General features: G+C 35.7%; 1 long non-coding RNA gene across 1 annotated transcript in view; it reads right to left on the bottom strand.

Annotated features, from left to right (window-relative positions):
• Positions 1-1565: 1565 nt before the first annotated feature.
• Positions 1566-20939, bottom strand: part of LOC131052107 (uncharacterized) — a 32937-nt gene continuing 13563 nt past the window's right edge. The window contains exons 2-3 of the long non-coding RNA XR_009107280.2: positions 2295-2410; positions 1566-2209 (exon numbers count right to left, since the gene is read on the bottom strand). This is a non-coding gene — a long non-coding RNA (uncharacterized LOC131052107). The remainder of the gene's footprint in view (positions 2210-2294; positions 2411-20939) is intronic.

Here is a 20939-nt window from a genome sequence, read left to right as displayed (position 1 = left end):
CAACTTTAAGGCCACGAACAACCTTTTGTGGGTCCACCCATGGGATACCCACCATGTTTCAGCTTTGTTTTGGTCCTAATTGAGGTAGGACCAGGGCATGTAGCACCATGGTCTGGAGCATGGCACCTCATAACATTATGGTCTCACTCAATCAAGCCCCAATTTTAAATGGGGTTGGGGCTTTCTCTCAATTGTAAGATTGGATCTAAGAGGCTCTGTATGACCATTGGGGGTTAGCCTAATCGGTAATTTACCTAGAAGCCCCTATATAAATTTTTTTTATCAACCTAATTTTATATAAGAAATCTACGTCTCCATCCATTATCTACCTAAAACATTCTTGCATCCATGAAGCATTCATCATCAGGCATTTTCAGAGATCTTCAAGGTTGCATATTCACCATTTGACCATTATGGAGCAAAGTCATGTTAATTTTAATGCAAGCATGTGTATGTGATTAGGGTTTTTTCATGTTCATGCCATTTCATACAGCATATGTGATTACATTCAAAGAGTGAAGCATCATCATTAACAATTACAAATCTAAGGCATATCTATCTAGCATTTATTTCAGTATTTGCATTATTTCATTCAAGTTAATTCCTAAACTGGGGTTTGACTTAGGAAAACCTTATTCCCAATAATTTCCCCTTTCTTTCTATGTGCAGGAAATAAGTAAAGAGTTGCATTCAGGAGGATCGACAGGATTCGTATAGACAAACAGGTTCACCTTTTGATGGTGAGAAATTCAGAGGGCCATGATCAATTGATGAGCCCTGGTCCTGAAAAATCAGGTCGAACATTTGGGGACAAATTTGAAACATCCTATTTTGCCTAGATCCAGGTTGGTGTCTTCATAGGATGACTATAGCTCACTATTTATGCTCGATCTCTTCAATAATCACCTATTTTACCCTAATTTCAACATTTTCACAATTCAACTTAGAAAGAGGGCCAAACCCTAACTAAGTGAACCTAATCAAAATTTTAGAATTTTTCCCAAGAGGGAATAAGCCTAGATTGATTAGGTCCATCCCTCTTTTAATGTAATGGTTAATTAAGCAAAATTAGAGGCTTTGCTACCTTAATTTGTAAAACCGTAATTTTCACCATTACATTTTGGTGAACCCAACACCTTATACCCATTATTTATGATTTGTGTTTTGATATATGATTTGTGAGCATTTTAATTTTTAAATTTGCACTTAGAAATTAAATTTGTAATCAAAATTACATAAATTTAGAGATTAACTTCATAACAACCCTAATTTATTTTGGTTCATTTTATTTGTGGGTTCCATAATTTGTACCTTTTGTTTTCAGATTCGATCTTAGAAATTCATAATGACACTTAATAGAGGTGATGTGTTTTCCATTTCACATATGGTTACATTATTTTTCACTTATATTTATCATAATTATGTGTTGGATTATGGTTTCTTTCACTTTACATTGTTTCTTTTCATTGATAGCACTTTGGCATATTGCATTTTTAGAATTTCCAAAATGCTTCCTATCAATCAATTATATCTCAAAGCTTTTAATCATGATGCATGTTGTTTTATGGTAATATTTTTAGGAAAATGCATTACATAAGTAGATTATACAATAACTTTTGTAGATCATAATCTTAAAGATGCTAGCGAAAAACCTAATACTTGTACCTCTCCTAGGGTATCTCATGTGAATGAAGAAAGAGATAATACTCCTATCAATGATCTCTCTAACGGAGAGAAAGCATTGAAGAGCGACATGGCACCATCTTGTTCTCATACATACCTAGCACATGGGGGGCAAGGTCAAAATGTTGGTATTTCAATCTCTCTAGATCCCCCTTATTCTCCTAGAGCTTATCTAAACCATCAAAACATTTGTAGAGAAGATGATGTTATGCATTTCATTTATGATCTATCTCCCCACATTACATTAAGTAAAGATGAGGCTTTAGATGATAAGGATCTTCCTTCCCAATCTATCAAAGAGGATATGCATGATTATAAAAAGAAGAAATTTCCTACAAAGGATATTCCATTGCAAACAACATTGAGAACACAAAAAAACTTCGGTCAAATAAATTTATGTTTTTGCCCTCGCAAGAAATGAAAAGTTTGCACATATCAACAGATTTAGAAGTCTCTGAATTTGATTTAAAATGGTTGTTCCTCGACATGAATTCTATGTTATTCATGTCACCAGCTCCATACCTAACTGGCATGCAAAATACATGTTGGTAAAACTGAATGCCACTAGAAAAAATGAGGACACAAAAATTTGGGAGAGGCCAACTGTTTACCTGTACCAAAACCTGCAGCTCCAGCACTGTACTAATAGAGACCTCATTGGTAGTGCGTTCTCTTGCATTGGTATCTACAAACCCATTTGCCAACCACCTGCAATGCTAATCACAGACTGCCAAAATATTTTTTATTAGTATTTCAAATAAAAAATATGCAAGTTGTCTATAACTTACATTAGAAAATAAATTTATGAAAAGAAATGGAACGGTTTGATTGGCTCGCTGATAAATGATTAATCACGGTTTAATATGATTGCCTCCGCTATAGTTCCCTGGTAGGAACTAACATGGCAAACCTTGACTCCTTGAAAAGATAAAGAACGAGCCTTAGATATTATTAGGAGTTGGGAATTATTTCGACCTCATAACTTTTTTTAGAATGATTAGCCATCTCAAAAAACCATCAGGGGTTGAAAGTCGGACCTACCATGTACCTCATACTATCAAAAGTGATTCACTAAAACAAGAAATTTTGATAACCCGATCTTGTGTATAAAGCATCAAGGATCAAAATTTTGATTCAAGAGGGGGTTGACTGTCAAATGAAAATCCCGAAGGTTAAAGAGGTAAGGCTAAAGGTTAACCTAATCACATATCAAGCTTGGTATTCCATATGAGAGAATCTCAATCAGTAATCTCTTAAAGACAAAGAAATTTTGAAACATTAAAGATTGGAAATTGCACAAACAAAGAAAAATAATAAACACAATGAAAAGGAAAAACTCATTCAAACGAAAACAAGAAAGCACTTAAACAAGAAGGCAAACAATGAGATAGATGAAACACCATTAAATCATTAATAATAGTTGAATCCCTACATGAAAATCTTAGAGAGAAAGACAGAGAAGCATAAATGACACGCTAATGAACACCAAATTGCAAACACATATAACTAGCTCCCTGAACATATGGATGATGGTTTCTCGAATTAGAGGAGGTCACAAGGATACTCGAGAGATCAAACACATGAAAGAACAAGAGACACATATACATCAAGTTCTTGTCATAGTGTTTTTGTATTAAAGTTGGAATTTATGAATTGTAGTAATAATATTAAAATACTGGCATCGTTAAATAATAATTTGGAATTCTTTGAATAAAAATTGTAGTAATAATATATAGTAAATCTTTTGACAAATAGTATTGAAGAAATTTTAACCTTGAAGCATCTATATTTAAATATTAAAACGTAAAATGCTTTTCCTTAGTAATTAAACAATAGATGTGTTGCATCTAGTTCTTGTCAATTAGTAAAATATATAACATATTTCTTAGTTAGACAACATTGTAACAATAATAATTTCTACATGTAACAAAAAATAGATATGTACACTAATGGTTTTGCAATAAATAGAGTATATCAATTTAGAATTAAAGCTCCATGTATTTTAATAATTGTTATACAAATATTATTGTTAATTAATGAAATATAATAATAATTATGATAACACTCTCGAAGTAAAGAAGCCGAAAAAAGAATGAGACAAAGAGAATGAGGGGAAGGCTCGTTGGATCAAAGACAAAAAGAATGAGCAGAGTCGTCTCTATGAGCTCTAAGGCTACCAAGCAAGGAAATGTGGAACGGTGACATAGAAGTCTGTTGCCATAAAGCCTATGTTGTAGAATGTGAAGAAGGAAGGATGGTTAGGGTTTTTTCAGTTTTTTTTTTTTCTACAAACGTATGTAGAAACTATGGTGAATAGGATACATGCAGACTATAAATCTGTATGGATTAAAAGGAGGAGTAGCAAAAACTGTGACAATTTTTGTATGCAGAAACTATTGTGGATAGGATAGGTGTAGATTGTGAATTTGTATGGATTTGAAGTAGGACTAACTGAAATTATGAAAATCTTATTGTAATTTTTGATAATATTAATAAAATTACGTAAATTTTAAAGATAAAAAAATAAAATAACTATGATAACTAGTATCATGTATAATTATACATGTAATAATTAATCTATATTATAATAAAAAAACATTAATAACATATGTTATTATTCATAATAATTATTTTAACATTTATTATCAATGACTATATAATAAGTTTTAATTATTCAATTATATTTAATTTATATATAATTAATTTATTATAATTATTTCATGAATATATAAATTATATTACATTATTATTTATTAGTTATTATATTATTATCTAATAATTATATATATTATATAATATTATATAAGAACTTATTATATTATCATTATATAAATGAGTCAAATAAAGCTATACATTTTATCTTTTTATATGTTTGATATTTATAGTTCTATGTATTTTTTAAATTATTATTATAAAAGGGTGAAAATTGATATTAAGCTTTGCAACTGGTATGATTCCAGGAAGACTGTCTCTTCACCCTCCTTGGTTTTTGGAAATGGCTTGCTGGCGATCATGTGTTTCCCTTGGTGTCCTACATCATATTTGTGTGTGATTGATGTCTTGCCCATGTTGCCTCCTTGGTGTTTGATTGTTTTGTTCAGTGGTTGCATTGTTTGTGTTTCTTTCCCTTCGTTCCTTTGCTTATATATTCTTTTTTTCTCTGCATGATTTTTGATAGTTTCCAAGTATGGATAAAAAATGCATAATAGATAATCAAATTAATTTATAATATAGAGGATGGATGAGATGAATAATATAAAATGAAATGGCCTAGTAATATAAGAGGATTGGTTCTGAATAAAAACATCAAACAATACAAATTAATAAGGTTTCATATTGAAATTCATCCTCAATAACATTACATACACATCAATAAATATTACTATCAATTTATAGGTTTCTTATATTAAATAAATATATTTGGAATCATGTTCATTGTTAGATTCATTTCAAAGTTAACAGATTTCCCATACACACCGAGAGGGAAATAGACATGCAGATTATTTGGCTAATAGAGGAGTAAATCTATCGCAAGGCAGAATTTTTTTTTCCTATGAAGAGCCAGTCATGGTTGAAGAACTATCTAGAGAATTAAAAGAGTCCTAGTTTTTTTCCTAACTCCTATATGTACTTTTCACTCCTCCTCCCTTCTAGGTCATTTGAAGAGATTTCCATAGTTAAATGTGCCTGCAGATACTGTTGGCAATTGACACTCAATTGGTTGGTTTCACTATGTTGTCATTGATGAAAACGTGATATTTTGGTTCAATTGTGTACCAAGAGACACTTCACCGACTAACATTTTACCGATAGACACTTCACCGACATTGATAGGATGGAAGGATTTCTTTGGTTACTGGTAATGCAGCCTGACATGGTTTAGAATAAAGTTATTGGTATTGGAGGTCGACATCTCTTGGATCTAGCATCAACATTTGATTTTGATATTCATGTATTTATGTTATCTAGCTGACATTTAATTTGATATTGTAAATATCTTTGCAAGCTGACATAAGGCAAGATAAATTGTATAGGGTATATAGGTCAATTGGATGAAAGCATTTTGGAAGTGGACATGTTGTTAGATATGTGAATGCAATATCATGTGAATATGTGTTAGGAAGGAGATGCAAAATATATCTAAGAGATCATGTATGTGAGGATATTTATGTAAGGGTTTCTCCAGTAAAGGATTAAGGGTTTCAGATCGGAAGAGACAAAGGTTAACCAGAATTGTAGTCTAGCATAGAAGATGTTATCTTAGCAGTTCACTCATTTCTTCGGATTGAATTCTGGATTTATATGTAGTCAATGAGGCTCCTTTTTCGATTGAGCAGTGTGCTCTAGGCTGTAAGCATTCCTGCAAGTTCAGGCCCCTAAATTTTGTAATATCTCTTAATATGGCCAGTGAATTTATATTGTGGGTCACAAATCCCATCGTGGTTTTTCCTCTTTGAGGTTTTCTATGTATAATTTTGTGTGTAATGGTGTTCATTTATGTGATTGTCTTATTGGCTGCTTTACTTCTTGCAATTATGTATGTACTAGTATACCGATTGGTGTATGCATGTTTTAATAAGGATAAAAATGATCATTCTGATATAACACTGATCCACCCCCCCTCTCAGTGTTATTAGATTCTAATAGATACATCACCTCACATGTTAAGTCATCATGGCTTCAGCTTTCGACATGCAGACACTTTGACACTTTATATTTTATTGTAGTGTTTTTCTCTTAAATTTGGATGATGTTTCACACACGTGCCTTCTGTTTTATAAGTCTCCACCTTTCCCTTATTCATATTCATTCAGTTTTTCTTCGCTCAAATGATTTTAGCCTTGGTATCTTCCCTTATGTTTCCTATGCAGGTCTGGGGCTTCTTTTGGAGAAAGTTGTGTCTTCTTCCTAAGTGAGGCCCTCATGACACAAAGGTTTGTTGCAAATGTCAACTTCAATAGATAGTCCATGGGCTATGTATCTATTTAATTTAAGAATCAAAGTTCCAACCAGGTGTTGGCAGTCCCCTCTTTCAGAGTTATCAGTCTATGGGTGTGGTTATCTATGGATTCCCTCTTTTGAAACCCAAGATTAAATTATCTAAAAATTCTAATGGAGTCTCTTTACATAAATTCCATTGGAGATGGATATATATATTCTAGGAAGGTAGATTTTATATCTTCTACTAGCTTGTAAGTAAACCATAATGGGTTATGAAAATCTCATTGATGCTTTTACCAGATGAATCTTTTGCCAAATATATGAAGACTTTTATAGTTGAACACTGATGTTTTGGTCTCTCAAATCATATGTTGCAAGGCAATATACATCCCCCATGATATTCAACACCTACTAAGTTGGTCTTCCATTCTCTTTTTCCAGCCTTATGCATTATTTCCATGAGGCTTGAAAGAAGCAACTAATCTTCCACTTGGGTATAATTGCTATATGGCGAACTACTTTTCTCCTCTATTCACTTATCTTTTGTATAAGATGACAAGCTTCAATATGTAGATGATGATAGCCATTAAGGTCTATAATAATTATTTGGTGATTTCTCCCAGCAATCGTAGTTCTCATAGTAGTTTTGGTTTGAGCTTTGCTCCCCAATATCAAAACCATAGCTACTCTTTAATCTTATGTACTTCCTATCATATCAATTTATATACATGCCTAATGCATTTTGCCAAAAAAAAATCATGTTTCAATGATCACCTCTATATTGGCACTCCCCATGGGTAACTAGACCAACCACCTTGTTGAAGCCATTAGGGCCTATCAGATCTTATTGCTTTCCCGTTAAATTAATTGCAAAAAGGTCCAGATTTAAGGGGGCTCAAACAACATTATCCAATGCCTCATAGGGAATAATAGGGCTTCATAGACTATAGAGGGATGGATAAATTTATCAAAAGAGATTATTCTTTCTTTTGATGAATGTTTTGTCTCCCATTCTTATAGGGAGTCCAACATGGTGGCAGATTTCTTTGCCAACAAGGGGTCACAACTAAGAGAAGGGTGACATGGACTACTTAAGACAACCTGGAGGACAAAGTCAAGGCTCTTCCTAGATATGATAGGTTACATGGGATACGTGGAAATATCCTGTTGCATTATTAATTTTGATGATCGGAAGTGTCATTATTATTATTAATGGAGGATAACATGGCAAGGTTAGATGAGGTATTTTGCATAATTTCTCATACACTTTCTATGTTATTCGAGAGCTCTTCTAGTTTTTAACTTGGTTGCACATTCTGTTAAACCATTCTTTACTTGAGGGCTCTTTAAATTCTAAGATGGGAGGAGAAATACGTCATGCCGAGCCTATGGACTAGTAAGGCCTAAGGGCCAACCTGACTATTTGGAGAATTCTGGAGAAGGGGCAGTTAACACCCTACATCGTAAATCTACATGACTGGGATCATAAAGTCACTTAGACTTTTTCCAAAGGGTAGAATGGGGGAAAAAGTACTGTATATTGGGAGGTCAGTGGTGATTGATGAGAACTTAATTTCTGAAGTAACTGGTTTATCTACCAAGGGGCTAAAATTCTACAAAGAGAGAAAATATTCTGACCCTACGATGAAGAAATTTTGCAAAACTGACAAGGAAAGGAAAATGTTGGTCAAGAGAAGAAATTTTTTTTTGCTATGATGCGGCCACTATCAAGCTGCTTTGGAGGGAGGTGCTAAAAGGTGATCGTGGAATACATCAATATGGATGATTGCTACTGTAGAGTTTTTGGGCACCATTTCATCTTGTTCAATCATTTTAGACACCAGGTGAGGGTTTCTTGCCCCTTCTTTCTCCTATCTTCCCTTAATTCTAGTATTGTAAAGCATAAAGAAAACCCTATTGATAATCATGTTTATCATGAGGGGTTGGTAGTTTTTATTTATGAGCATTTCAAAGCCAATTCTGCTAAACCTGATTCCCCCCATATTTTCATTTTGGAGGACGAGGAATAAAAAACCCACAGTTCCTCCTAAGAAGCTAAAAAACAAAAATAAGCTTGACAATCCCCCACCTGCTGATAAAGAGAAGTTTAAGGAGTCAGATAACATTGTTACCCAACCTGTTGGCTCTAGAACCAAATGTGGTAGCAAGATGTCTAAGGCCTGCCCTTAGATAAAGGGTAAAACTCTAGCTCTTGAGAAACCCTCCTTTGACCATGATAATTAAGGCTCCTCGTCTCCACTGAACTTGGATAACCCTTATCCTTCTATGGACAAGGAAAATAGACCCCGTTTCCCTACTCATCTGAATACAAATTCTCAACTTTTAAATTCAAATTAGGATTTCCCTACTGGCATTCTTGCTATTGCAAGAAATGGGGCGGTGGATTGTTTTTGTCTTATGAAGTGGGCCTTTCATGACACTAAGAACCTTAATTTAAAATAGAGGTCTATAAATAGTAAGTTGGAAATGTTGGAAACTGGAGGTGAGGGTTTATAAGGCAGACATGGTGCTAAAGGAAGTAAGCTTTGGACAGAGGAGGAAATAGTTTTGGTTGTTGATTTCCTTTCTAAAACTGTTGAAGCCATGAAAAATCTAGAAAAAGACTATGAGCATAATTTTTCAGCCTTTTCTCAATTTTGGCTTGTATTGACCTTAGCCAGGTTAGGTACTTAATAAGTACTCCAAGAGGGTCCAAATAGTGAGTGTGATGAGTCAAATTTAGGCCTTGATTGAGTTAGTTTCTTCTTAGGTTTGCATTTTGTGCATAAGTAGTGGTTTGAGTAGGAAATTGACCTTCTTGGTGGTCAAAAGTGGTAAAACTTGGTATGAGCATGAGTGAGGTTTATATTAGTCTTATTAATTCTTTAAAAGTCATGAGTAATGACTTAGAATGGGTTTCATAGGTTAGAAAAGCAAAAAGTGCAAAGTTGCAAAAGTTGTCATGACAAGTTCTGAAAGTTGTCATGACAATTTTTGTCCTAAAATGCTTAGCGAGGGAGCTAGGGATAGAAAAATGACCTAGAATGCATCCACACATGGGGAAGACTATAATAAACTCCTCTTTCATGGTTACCAAGGTTATATTTTTATTTTTGTATGATCAATAATCTCAAACTACTCATTTTCGAACTATTTGTCACTATTTTGGCTTATTTTGCTTGCAATGTGAATACAAATGGATTGAATCCATTGATACAATAATGGATTGACTTTCCTTGGTGTGTTTTAGATTCATTTAATTCATTTCAAATCTTTTTAGATAGTGTGTGTTTGTGTTTTCCAATTTTTGTTTTCAAACAACCAGTTTTGGCTTATACATAGCAATTTTGTGTAAAATTGTTGCCCCATGAAATCCCTTTGTGCTACCATCACCACCTATTGGGAAATGGAAGGAAACCACTTGTATAGTGTGCATATGTGGGGAGAAGTCCTGGAAATGAATATTGACATGACTGCCACCTTGTTCTAGGCGAGTCCACGAGTAACCTAGCTAGAGAAGACAGGGTAAAATTCGAGTGTAAAGTGCAGGGGTGAGAATAAAACCATAACCAAACCTTTTGGAGGGGTCCATGAAGTTAATATAGAGTTTTCAATACAAGGATAATCCATGAAAAGACCATTTGATGTCCATTTCACAAACTTGACCAGTCACTGCCGGTTAGAAGGCCTAGAAACCCTTCAAAACCCTCATTTTTGGGTTAGGGCATTGTACAATGGGTTGAGAAACCAAAACCACTGAAATCACTTGGGTATAGGTGATTCTTTGAAGAAAAACCAATCTTGTTGTAGGGTCTTTTGGACCATTTTCTTCCAAGCCCTAGAAAATCGGATTTTGGAGGCCTAATAGGGGCTCATTCCTTGTAGCCCTTTTCTAGACAAAATGGTGAAACCGGTAAGAAAGCTAATGGATGCAAACCTCAAATGGACCCAAATGGTAGTAAAATCATGTTAGGATCCATCTCCACACCTCTACAACAACTCACAATAGTAGGAGGTAAAATTGACAAATTGAGGTCAAGACAACAATGATGAGCATGTGGGAAACACCTTGAAATGGTAGGGTTCCTAGTTAAACACTTGATGGAAACACCTTGAGATTGACAAGAAGAAATCCCTAGAAGAGATTGAGAAGATTTTTGAGGTCTTAGAGCATAGCTAGACCTGGAGAGTTGGTGGAATTGAGCAACACCAACTAGGTGAAGTGTGAGCAAGCTAGGTGAACCCCATTAGAGTCTCTGGGTCCCAACAAGAGGACCCGTGCAAATTTGAAGAGGTAGGAAGACAAACTGTTGTAGGATATGTCTAATTTGAAGAAATTAGCTCAGAATATGAACCAACTGGAGGAGGATGTTGTTGAGGCTTTGAAGAATTTGGCCTAGCTCCCCTTCTCTTTCCTTGGTTTCTCTTGAGTATTTTGTTGGTTTTTTGCTGGTGCAAGGTTGTTGATGTCTCCATTTTTCTCTATGGGAAATGTTTTGTTTAACTGTTAATATTTTCATGTCTGATTCTATTTGTCTTATTTTTTCATCATTTATTTTTTAAATCTACTAATATTCTTAAACAATCATCTTTGTATTGGTGTTAAATCTTCATAGTGAAAAAGGTTTAATTGATCTTGCATTGTGTCATTCACTTGGTATAAGATATGGAGTCGCATGATATTGTATTCCCATGTTGTAAGCGCAAGTTCAATCATTTATATACATTGAATTATATATATTTAAAGAGGTTCATAGTTTTGTAGATAGTTAACATTTCCTTGCAAAGTTTAACCTAACATTTTGTCACACTTTCATTAGTTCACGTCATGATCCTTTACTGCATCACTCACTAATGAAAATAAATTATTTGATTCATTAGGCCATCTTTCCTCAAATATTTAATTAAAAAAAAACTTATTTGTTTAATTAATTACACTAAATCCCCGTCATAATTAATTAATTAAATCATATTTAAATGTATACATTAACTTTCCTTCATCACTAATTAATTACATGATTATTTTATCTATTTAATTAGGCTAAGGAACATCCATCTCCTCATTTTAAGAATAAAATAAAGCATTTGTGCCTCAACAACAATAAAATAAATAAAACAACCTTTCATATCTCCACCCTCAATTCAAGTTCAATATTGATGATCCTCCTATGAAGGACATAGATGAGCGTAAATGTCCTCTCTCCATGCAAGACAAGTTTATCTCAACCATTCATTTCACGATTTGATCGCCTTCATCCAAGTACATTCTCTTTGAGCCTCAACTTTATTGCATCTCCTTTCCTAATTGAAATTTAAAGCTATTATCAGTTACATTCAATTGATCTAATCATATACTCCATATTGAATACTACTTATCCTTTCCCATATGCAAGAAAATCGTAGACTCTAATCTCAGACACGATCTCTACCATCCATATCTTGTCAAACTACTGATATGTGGAGGTGCTTCAAATATAATAATTTTACATCTTACGTAATTAGATTATCTAGATAGTACTATGGTCAATCAAGGTGGCATACATATCCACATTTTCATTATAACCAAGGATTGAGTAGTTTGGGATTGTCAAAGGAATGTAAGAGATAAATTAATTAATTAAATTCATTTAGCCCTAAAATATAAACTATAATGCATCTAAATTCTAAAACACTCATCATATTAATTAGTATAGATACTCATGTATTGTACGACTTTAAAAACAAGAATGTTAGTAATAACTATTGATATATTAAAAATATTAGACATGATCTATAAATTTTATTTTAAATTTTCTTTAATAGATATTTTTTTTTTAATAAGTAAATAGCTGCAGAGGGGCAACACCCTTGTATTAATCAAAATAGGTGAATACATGGCCTAGTTCAGTGAGAGCGGTAGGGGAAAGAACCAGGAAGAAAACCCCCTACCCTAGCTCTATTTCTTATACAAAAAGAACCAACAATGGAGGCTGGACAAGTACAAAACACTAGTTGACAATCGTTGAAGATAGTGGAAGCGGCCAGAGGCCTTTAAACAGAGAACAATAACCAGAAAATAGGGAAACTAGAGAAAGGTGACAACCGGAATCAGTGGGAGTCTTTTGAGTCATCATCCACAAGAGAATGAGCCACATCCAAGATTATAAGGCATTCAATGCCACAGGTGGAGTGAGCCACTGATTCATCCTTCTCCCTAGGGAGTCAGTAGTCATTAGGGAGCCACTCCTCGCCAAACCCATACCCCCAGACATTGCCATCAACCAAGTCTCCATTCTCTAGAATACCAAAACTTTCTACACCCACTAACCCTTCATCTCGAATATACTTTTCCCTCCATTCCGATGTGAAGCCATTTTGAAAGTCTGTCGCCTTAAGCAAAAATTCAATATTCCTGGTAATGGCAGGCCAGGTTTCTTGAAGAGCATCAAAGTCTGGGGAGTTCACAATCAAAAACTTTCTCACCTCTACCCCATTGCCCAAGGACATATAATAATTTTAGGGAAGTGGTATTCTCAGGTTGGCATCAATATTGTCCAAAGTGGCATCAATATCCCCTAGCAGGCAGTGTTTAAACACTATTTGAGTTAAAAGATTCACTCTCTGCTCGCTAGTCCCCATGTATATGACCATTGCAAGGAAAAAGGTCGGGATATCAGCATTGGCTCTGTACTTGTGATAAGCCATAAGGAATTCCTTCCCCAATATCCTTTTCAGGCTATGAAGAATGAGAGGGTGTCAAGACTAGAGGACCTCCTCCAAATGTTTGTTAGTGATTTAGCCCAAGAAGGCCATCTGTCGACTAGTAGCTTCAAGGAGAATTGGGGACTCCATGAAAAGTCACCAAGTGAAACATGCAAATGTTTGATGGGAAATGAGGGCATTCTACTATTAAGTAGCAAGTCATCAAACTAGGGGATACGAGCACCAGGAAAGTAGCACATGTCTATTGAATACACACACATGTGAAATGATAGTGTCCAATCAACTTCTGATCCAAAGTTTGTCAACTTAATGTCGACCATCTTTATCCATCAAGTAATTATATGCATATCCAGATAGGATCTAGTCGTAACTAAATATCAATTAAAATTACACACATGTCCAATTGCCACAGGGTGCAAACTGACACAGACCAATAATGACTGCAGAGAGCCATGACTCGGTGGCAAGAAGAAATCTTAACTACTGAACACATCAATTGGTTGATCTATCCACCAGAATCCATGATCATTAGGTTAAGTAAAAAATATTCAGGCAAGCGAGGAGGCAATGCAACCGGTTTGCACCCTAACTGGTAATTCAATCGGAGAAACTTGTCAACCGAAAGGAGAAATAGAGAATGCAATCAGCAAGTAATTCAACTGGTGAGCACCACCACCAGTGAGGTAGTTGGGAGTCCATATCAACCAGTGGAGGCAATACTACAGTACCAACATGGATAGGTTAATTGGAGAAATATATCAGCTGGAAGGAGAAGACAATCAGTTGAGACCACAACCGATAGACTCAACCAGAAAGCACCATTACTTGGCAAGATACTCGGACCATATCAACCAGTGGAATTTCATCTGGGAAAATAAAACCAGTCAGAATGACCCAATCAGAGTTCCAAGTGGGGGTCACCATTCGTAGTCGCCATTTCAAAGAGTCTGTCAACCTCTCCATTGCCTTCCCTATAGATGTGGCTAATCCAAAATTCATCAAAGGTGGCTAGCAGCACCAGAATCAATTAAAGCCACTGGTTAAGGCACCAACTAGGGGTGTTGTTACAACAAACTGCATTAACCACATTTAGTGAGTCTCCCTCCAAATGAATTCTTTACACTCCAAGCTCCATCCCTAGCTGTAGTCCTCTTAGAGCTGCTCTGAATTCAGCTTTGTTGTTAGTGGCAACAAAAATCTTTTCTGAGATTTCTTTTATACAGATAACATCAGAGTTCCTAAATATACACCCAATACCACTTTGACCTGGATTTCTAGTAAAAGCACCATCAAAGTTTACCTTAAACTACCCAGGCTCTGGTTCTTCCCATTTAATACCCAATCTTGGATTGACCTAATCCACCGGGGATCCCTTACCAAAAAGTAGTGGAATGAGCAGATTTGGAAGTGTTAGCTTAATCTTCCAATCCTAGTCCGTATATATATATTTCTTTAAATGATTTGGATTGAGCAACCTCATTCAGGAGCCCAGTCAAATGGTTCTCAATTTTCCCACATAGAGTCATTAAGCTCATCTCTTTACCCTAGAAAATTATGTGATTCCTTTCTTTCTGAATTTCCCAAATCAAAAGAGACAGTAGAATATAAAATAAATCAAAAAATATAGCCTTTCCTACTGGTTTAGGCCATTGCAGAAATCACTCTTCCAACCCTGATGTAAAGGGGTCAAAGATTCTCAATTTTCCCATGAAATGCCACCAATAGTGACAAGAGAACTTGCATTGGAGAAGTAGGTAATCCGCAGTCTCTTCTTGCTCTTGACATAAAATGCATCTACTGGGTCCATTGATGCCCATTGAAAAGAGTCTTTCTTTAGTTACAATCTTCTTTTAACAAGCCAGCTTGGCAAATAAACCTGCTTTGGGTAGGAGATGTCGATGCCAAAAAAGATTAACAGGCCAATATTTTTTGTCTATAGCTGCTTCTTTTAATTTGTAACCATAACATACCTTGTATTTACCATCAAAGGAACCACACCACCTAATAATGTTCTTTTCAAGGGAAGGGAAAATAACCCTTTTGTTGAGAATGTTGGCAAACAAGTCTTTTTGGTGCTAATCCAAGTCCAAGGGATCCAAGGAGTTCCATTTCCACTTAGCAATGCCATTTTCTTGGATAGGGTAACCATAATCACAGATATTGTGACCCTAGAGGCAACAAGTTTCTACCATAATAGGTTGCAAAGAAGGGTTGAGACATAAGGTAGCTTCACAAGCACAAGAATCAATCCAAAAGGAGGCATCCCTTCCATTAGTGACATCCTAGGTAACCAAATCACTTATGATTTCCTTGCTTTCCACAATAAAATTCTAGATGGCCGATCCTCTGGGGGGGTTGTCTATAGTAAGAATCCTTTTTGGCTCAAGGGAGTCCAAATATTTATGTTTTATAATCCTTGCCCATTTTTGTTTACCACCACTGCAAATTTCCCAAACCAATTTAGCACCCATAGCTAAATTCATAATCAAAATTTGTCGAATGCCAGCACCCCCTGCCTTTTCTGGTTGGCAAATCTTTTTTTAAGATACTAGAGGAAATTTCCATTTGTCATCCGAGCCATTCCAAAGGAAATTTCTCATTATAGAGATCAATTCATCTTCAATTTCCATTGGTAATCTCAGACATGCCATGGAAAAAACTGGTAGTGCAGAGAGGACCGATTTTATCATAGTGAGTTTCCCAATAGAGGATAACCACTCACCTTTCCAATTTGCAAGCTTGGATTTGCAATTATCAATAAGATGCTTCCAATAGAAAGTTTTGTTACTGCCAATGAAGAGGGGGGTTCCAAGAAATTTCCATGGGAAGTTTGCAACTCTGAGATTAAGAATCTTTGATAAGACACCTTGCTTGTTAATCATACTGTTGACAAAAAACACTTCAGATTTGTTCCAATTGATTTTCTATCCGGAAGCCATATAGTAATCATCGAGACATGATTTAATTATCCTTGCCTCTCTCCTACAATCCGAGCCAAACAGAATGGTATCATCGGCAAACTGCAAGTGAGTCATTTTTTCAACCCCAATTGCCATATTGACTCCAAGCCATTGATCATCTTGTTGAAGAGATCTTATTGATCAACCTAAGGCTTCAACCATTATGATAAACAAGAATGGTGACATTGGATCACCTTGTCGTACTCCTCTTGATGTGGAAAAGAATCCATGAGATGAGCCATTAACCAAAATAGAGAATTTGGGGGATGATAAACAACTCGTGACCCATGTGATCCATTCCTTGCAAAAACCAAAATTTTTAATACATCAATTAAGAAATCCCTGTCCACCATATCATAGGATTTCAAAATATCCAATTTTAAAATCATGCAGGAGTCCTTGGTTTTCCTAGCCATGTGAAGCATTTCATGGACAATGATAATGCCTTCCACAATGGATCTTCTAGGGGCAAATCCATTTTGTTCATCCGATATGATGTGTTTAAGGAGGGGCTTCAATCTGTTGGCTATGATCTTTGTTACAATCTTATAGACCATGTTGCATAAAGCAATGGGCCTAAAATCACTGATTTGTTGAGGGTTTTGCTTTTTTGGGATTAAAGACAAAAAGGTGTGAATAATAGCACCTAACATAGTCATTTTCTATCTTGATTCTTCTACTTCTAGGTGTAGCTCTCGAGCGATGATATCCCATAACTATTGGAAGAAAGCTATAGGGAAGCCATCAAGGGTAGGAGTCTTATCAAGATTCAACTGGAAGGTAATTTTCCTTACTTCATCAATTGAAATAGGATTAAAGAGAGATGCATTTTGACTATAAGATATTATGGATGGGATTGAGTTAAGAAGTCTGATTCTTGCTTCATGATCATTCTAGTGACCACCATTCATAAAGGATTAAAAGAATCTTACAACTTCATGAGCAATGTCCTCATAGTTCCTAACTATGAATCCATCCGGTCTCTTAATCTCTGATATTATGTTTCTATTGCAAATGGCAATGGCCAATCTATGGAAGAATTTGGTATTTCTGTCACCTTCCTTAAGCCATAACTCCCTTGATTTTTGTTGCCAATGGATTTCCTCACACCGAAGGATTTCATTTAGATCAGATTAGAGGGATTTTTATTTGTTAAATAAATCCTCATTCATACCTGAAGTAATAACAGAATTAGTGATTTCTTCCAACTCGGTCTTAATTCTTAATTTCTTCATATGAATATTCTTGAAATGTTTCATATTCCATTCTTTGATCTTAACCTTAATATACTTGAGCTTCTAATTGAGTATAAATAATCTCGAATTATTCCCTAGAACCGGTTCATTCTACCAAACAGATATAAGATCATGTAGCTTAGGCACTCTGAACCATATTTTCTCGAACCGGAAAGGGGTACCTCGCTCCAATTGTTCCTTGGCGACCTCCAGACAGATCGGGTAGTGATCTGATCCAATAAGTGGGAGAATAGATGACCCTAATATAGGATATTGTCCTAGCCAATCACCAGTTGTAGACACCCAAAATTGTCATGTCTAATTAAATAAATATTTTATTTATTTAATTATCTAAGCCTAATTCTTCTATTAATTAAATAAATTTTTATTTATTTAATTAATTCATTTATCCTCTTCTAGCCTTATTTCTCATTTAAATAAATACATTTATTTATTTAAATTATCCCTTTCCTAAATTAAATAAATATTTTATTTATTTAATTATCTTATTCTTCTATTAATTAAATAAATCTTTATTTATTTAATTAATTCATTATCTTTTTCTACACAGGACACATGTCATTCATCTTTTAATTCATACACTACCTACCCCTTTCATTATTTTGGTATTTCTTTTACCTACCCTCTAATCCTAGCCGACCTCTCTTTTTGCACCTCTCAATCTTAACCCTCCATTTCATATTGTGTCTTCTATTTAAGGAGATGCTTTCTTCATTGTCAAACCCTAATCATTCTATGCATTCTAATCACTCATGCTAATGACCTAATTTGGAGGACTTGGCTACACTACGATCCTACTTGCAACCACATTCCGTTCTTTGTTGAGCTCTTGTGCATATAAAATCTGAGAGCAAATATATCAAGCAAGATCAATGGAGATAGGAAGAATGGAGATCAAAACCCTATTGGACATGTGATGGTATAATCTTTGTGATTTTGTTTTATTTTGCATTGTCTTAGGTAATCTTCATATGTTATGGTGGATCTTTATTGATTGTTAGGCTAGGGTTTAGTGGTTGGATTCATTTAGCCTTTCAATATTGTTATTATTGTTATCCATTTTCACCATGAACATTTTGGCACACCCGGTGTGACTCTTGTCCCTTTGCATTTAACATTTTTGTTGCAGATTTCGCATTTTTGAAGTTGCAGATCGGACAATTTTTCGACGACATTTAGGTTTTTTTTGCGTCTGCAAGTGTTCGGATTGCGTTTTTGTGTTTCAGAAGCGTCTGTGATAGAGGGAATCACGTCTGTGTTTCTGTCAGTTTTTATTTTGCAGGGTTCCGAAAGGTGCGTCTGTGATTCCTTACCGCATCTGCGCTGCATCAGACCGCGTCTGCATCATTTAACAGCATCTATGATCTCTGAGCGCGTCTGTGCATAACAGAACCGCGTCTGCATTTTACAGACGCGTCTGTGTCTGGTATAGCAGCGTCTGTGCTTTCTGTTTTGCAATTTCAATTTTTCTGAGATTCGGGTTTTTGGGTTTTGTACTTAGGGTTTCAGATCTGGTTTATTTTCGGCTAACCCTTGCAGATCTAGCTAACTTGGTTTGTGCAGCTTGCTTTGGAGGCAAAAAAATGTTTTTGTTGAAGGCCCCTTTTCACAAAGTCTTTTTGGGTTTTCTAAAATTTACCTAACTTGTGTGCTTGCAGGAAGGGGTTATCATTTGAAAGAACCCAAACTACTGACAAATTTTGTTGCAGGGCCTTGGCAAGGGTTTTTGAATTTTTGTTGTGTGCCTTGTTTTTCATAGCTTAGCAAACACTTCAATTGGTGCACTAAAATTGAATCATTGTCTTTTGTGTCTTGAGCAATAGGCTCTTTTTGTTTAATCTTTAGAGGGCCTGTCTTCCCGTGTGGTCATTAGGACTACTAGTGAGAAGAGAACGACCCAAGTGGTAGCGAGGAAAACCCACCTCATCCAAACCACTATAATCAAATGTATTCATGGTGAAAACTATGGATAACGTGTGCTAATTAGTTCATACCGACACTATGTCTCCCCATAAACCCGTTTGATCAAATTTATTTGATCATTTGTAGGGCGTAACCCCTACCGGCTGGGAGCCTTCTGTATTTACAGAGCTGAAAGTGCCGCATGTATGGCCACACGAGTAGATGCCCTTACTAGCACCTCTTTGTTTTAGATGCCCAAATCCTTCTAGTTGTTGAGGCAGGAGGTCGGACCTCTGGTAGCGGCCCACACACATACGGTTCTTAGTAGAGATACAAAGTTCGCCATGGGGAGTTTTCATGGGGACTAATGCTTGGCTGACCCGAGAAGTGAGTGCCGAGGGTGGAGCCAGTGAGGTCAAGCATCTAAGTATCCGCTCTGAATAGCGTAGCCTCGGGGGTAAAACCCTATGTGGGATCAACAACTATTGTCTTGGCCAGCCCTAAGATTTGTGCTTGTCTTATGCTAAACACTCAAACATTCAAGACAAAACAACAAAACATTATGTCTTTTGTGTCTTCAAGTGTATGCAAAAAAAACCTTTTTACATCAAACAACACACTTTTGGAGTCTAAACAGTTTGCAAACATTGAGTCATCAACATTGTGTCCTCTTGTCACGAAAAACAGTCGAAAAATCAAATTTGGTCACAACAAAACAACTTCACAAATAGGAAAAATTGCACTAAGGTTACAGAAACGCGTTTGTGTCTGTTCAAACCGCGTCTGCATCAGATAAGCACGTCTGTGAAGTACAGAATAGCGTCTGTGCTTTTATCAGCGTCTGTGTCAAACAGAGAGGCGTCTGTGTCTTGGAATCGCGTCTGTGAAGTATATAGAGGCGTCTGTGTTAGGATTTGAAAACTTTAACAGTCAAGCAAACAAAGAAAATCAGTTTCAGCATACTTGAGCTTCTTAGGTTGTCTCTTCAGGTTTCATCTAGCATGCAGCCTGTTCTAAGGTTTCACACAGTCCATCATTGCTTCATACCTCATTTTACATTCATACTTGTCTAAACTTGAGTCAAAAAGGTCACTTGCTTGTCCTCACTATACTCTTTCAAGACACTACATACTACTACACTTTGCTAAGTGGTCCCTCATCAAGGTTTTTTACCTTTGGGTCTCATTTGGTCTTACTTAGAGTCAAGGTCAGCTTACCTCATCAAGAGAAACTATCCTCTCTTTGGAAGTCACACCTACTCTACTACATACATACTTGGTCTTACACTTTGGACATTGCAAGTACACCTCAAGATTCATTTACACTCCATACAACTCTTGGTCTTCCATACTTTTTCATTCTTCATCTAGTTTCTCACATCTTGGTCAAACACCTAGTTCATGGTTGAAACCCGCCTTCAAAAATCTAGGAGAATAGCTAAAGAAGCTCAAGAATCCGTAAACATGAGTTCTTATGAGTATGACAATGATCTATT

The sequence above is a fragment of the Cryptomeria japonica genome, chromosome 9 (assembly GCF_030272615.1).
Source record: "Cryptomeria japonica chromosome 9, Sugi_1.0, whole genome shotgun sequence".
In the NCBI taxonomy this organism is placed as follows: Eukaryota; Viridiplantae; Streptophyta; class Pinopsida; order Cupressales; family Cupressaceae; genus Cryptomeria; species Cryptomeria japonica.
This window is presented reverse-complemented; position numbering and strand designations above follow the sequence as displayed.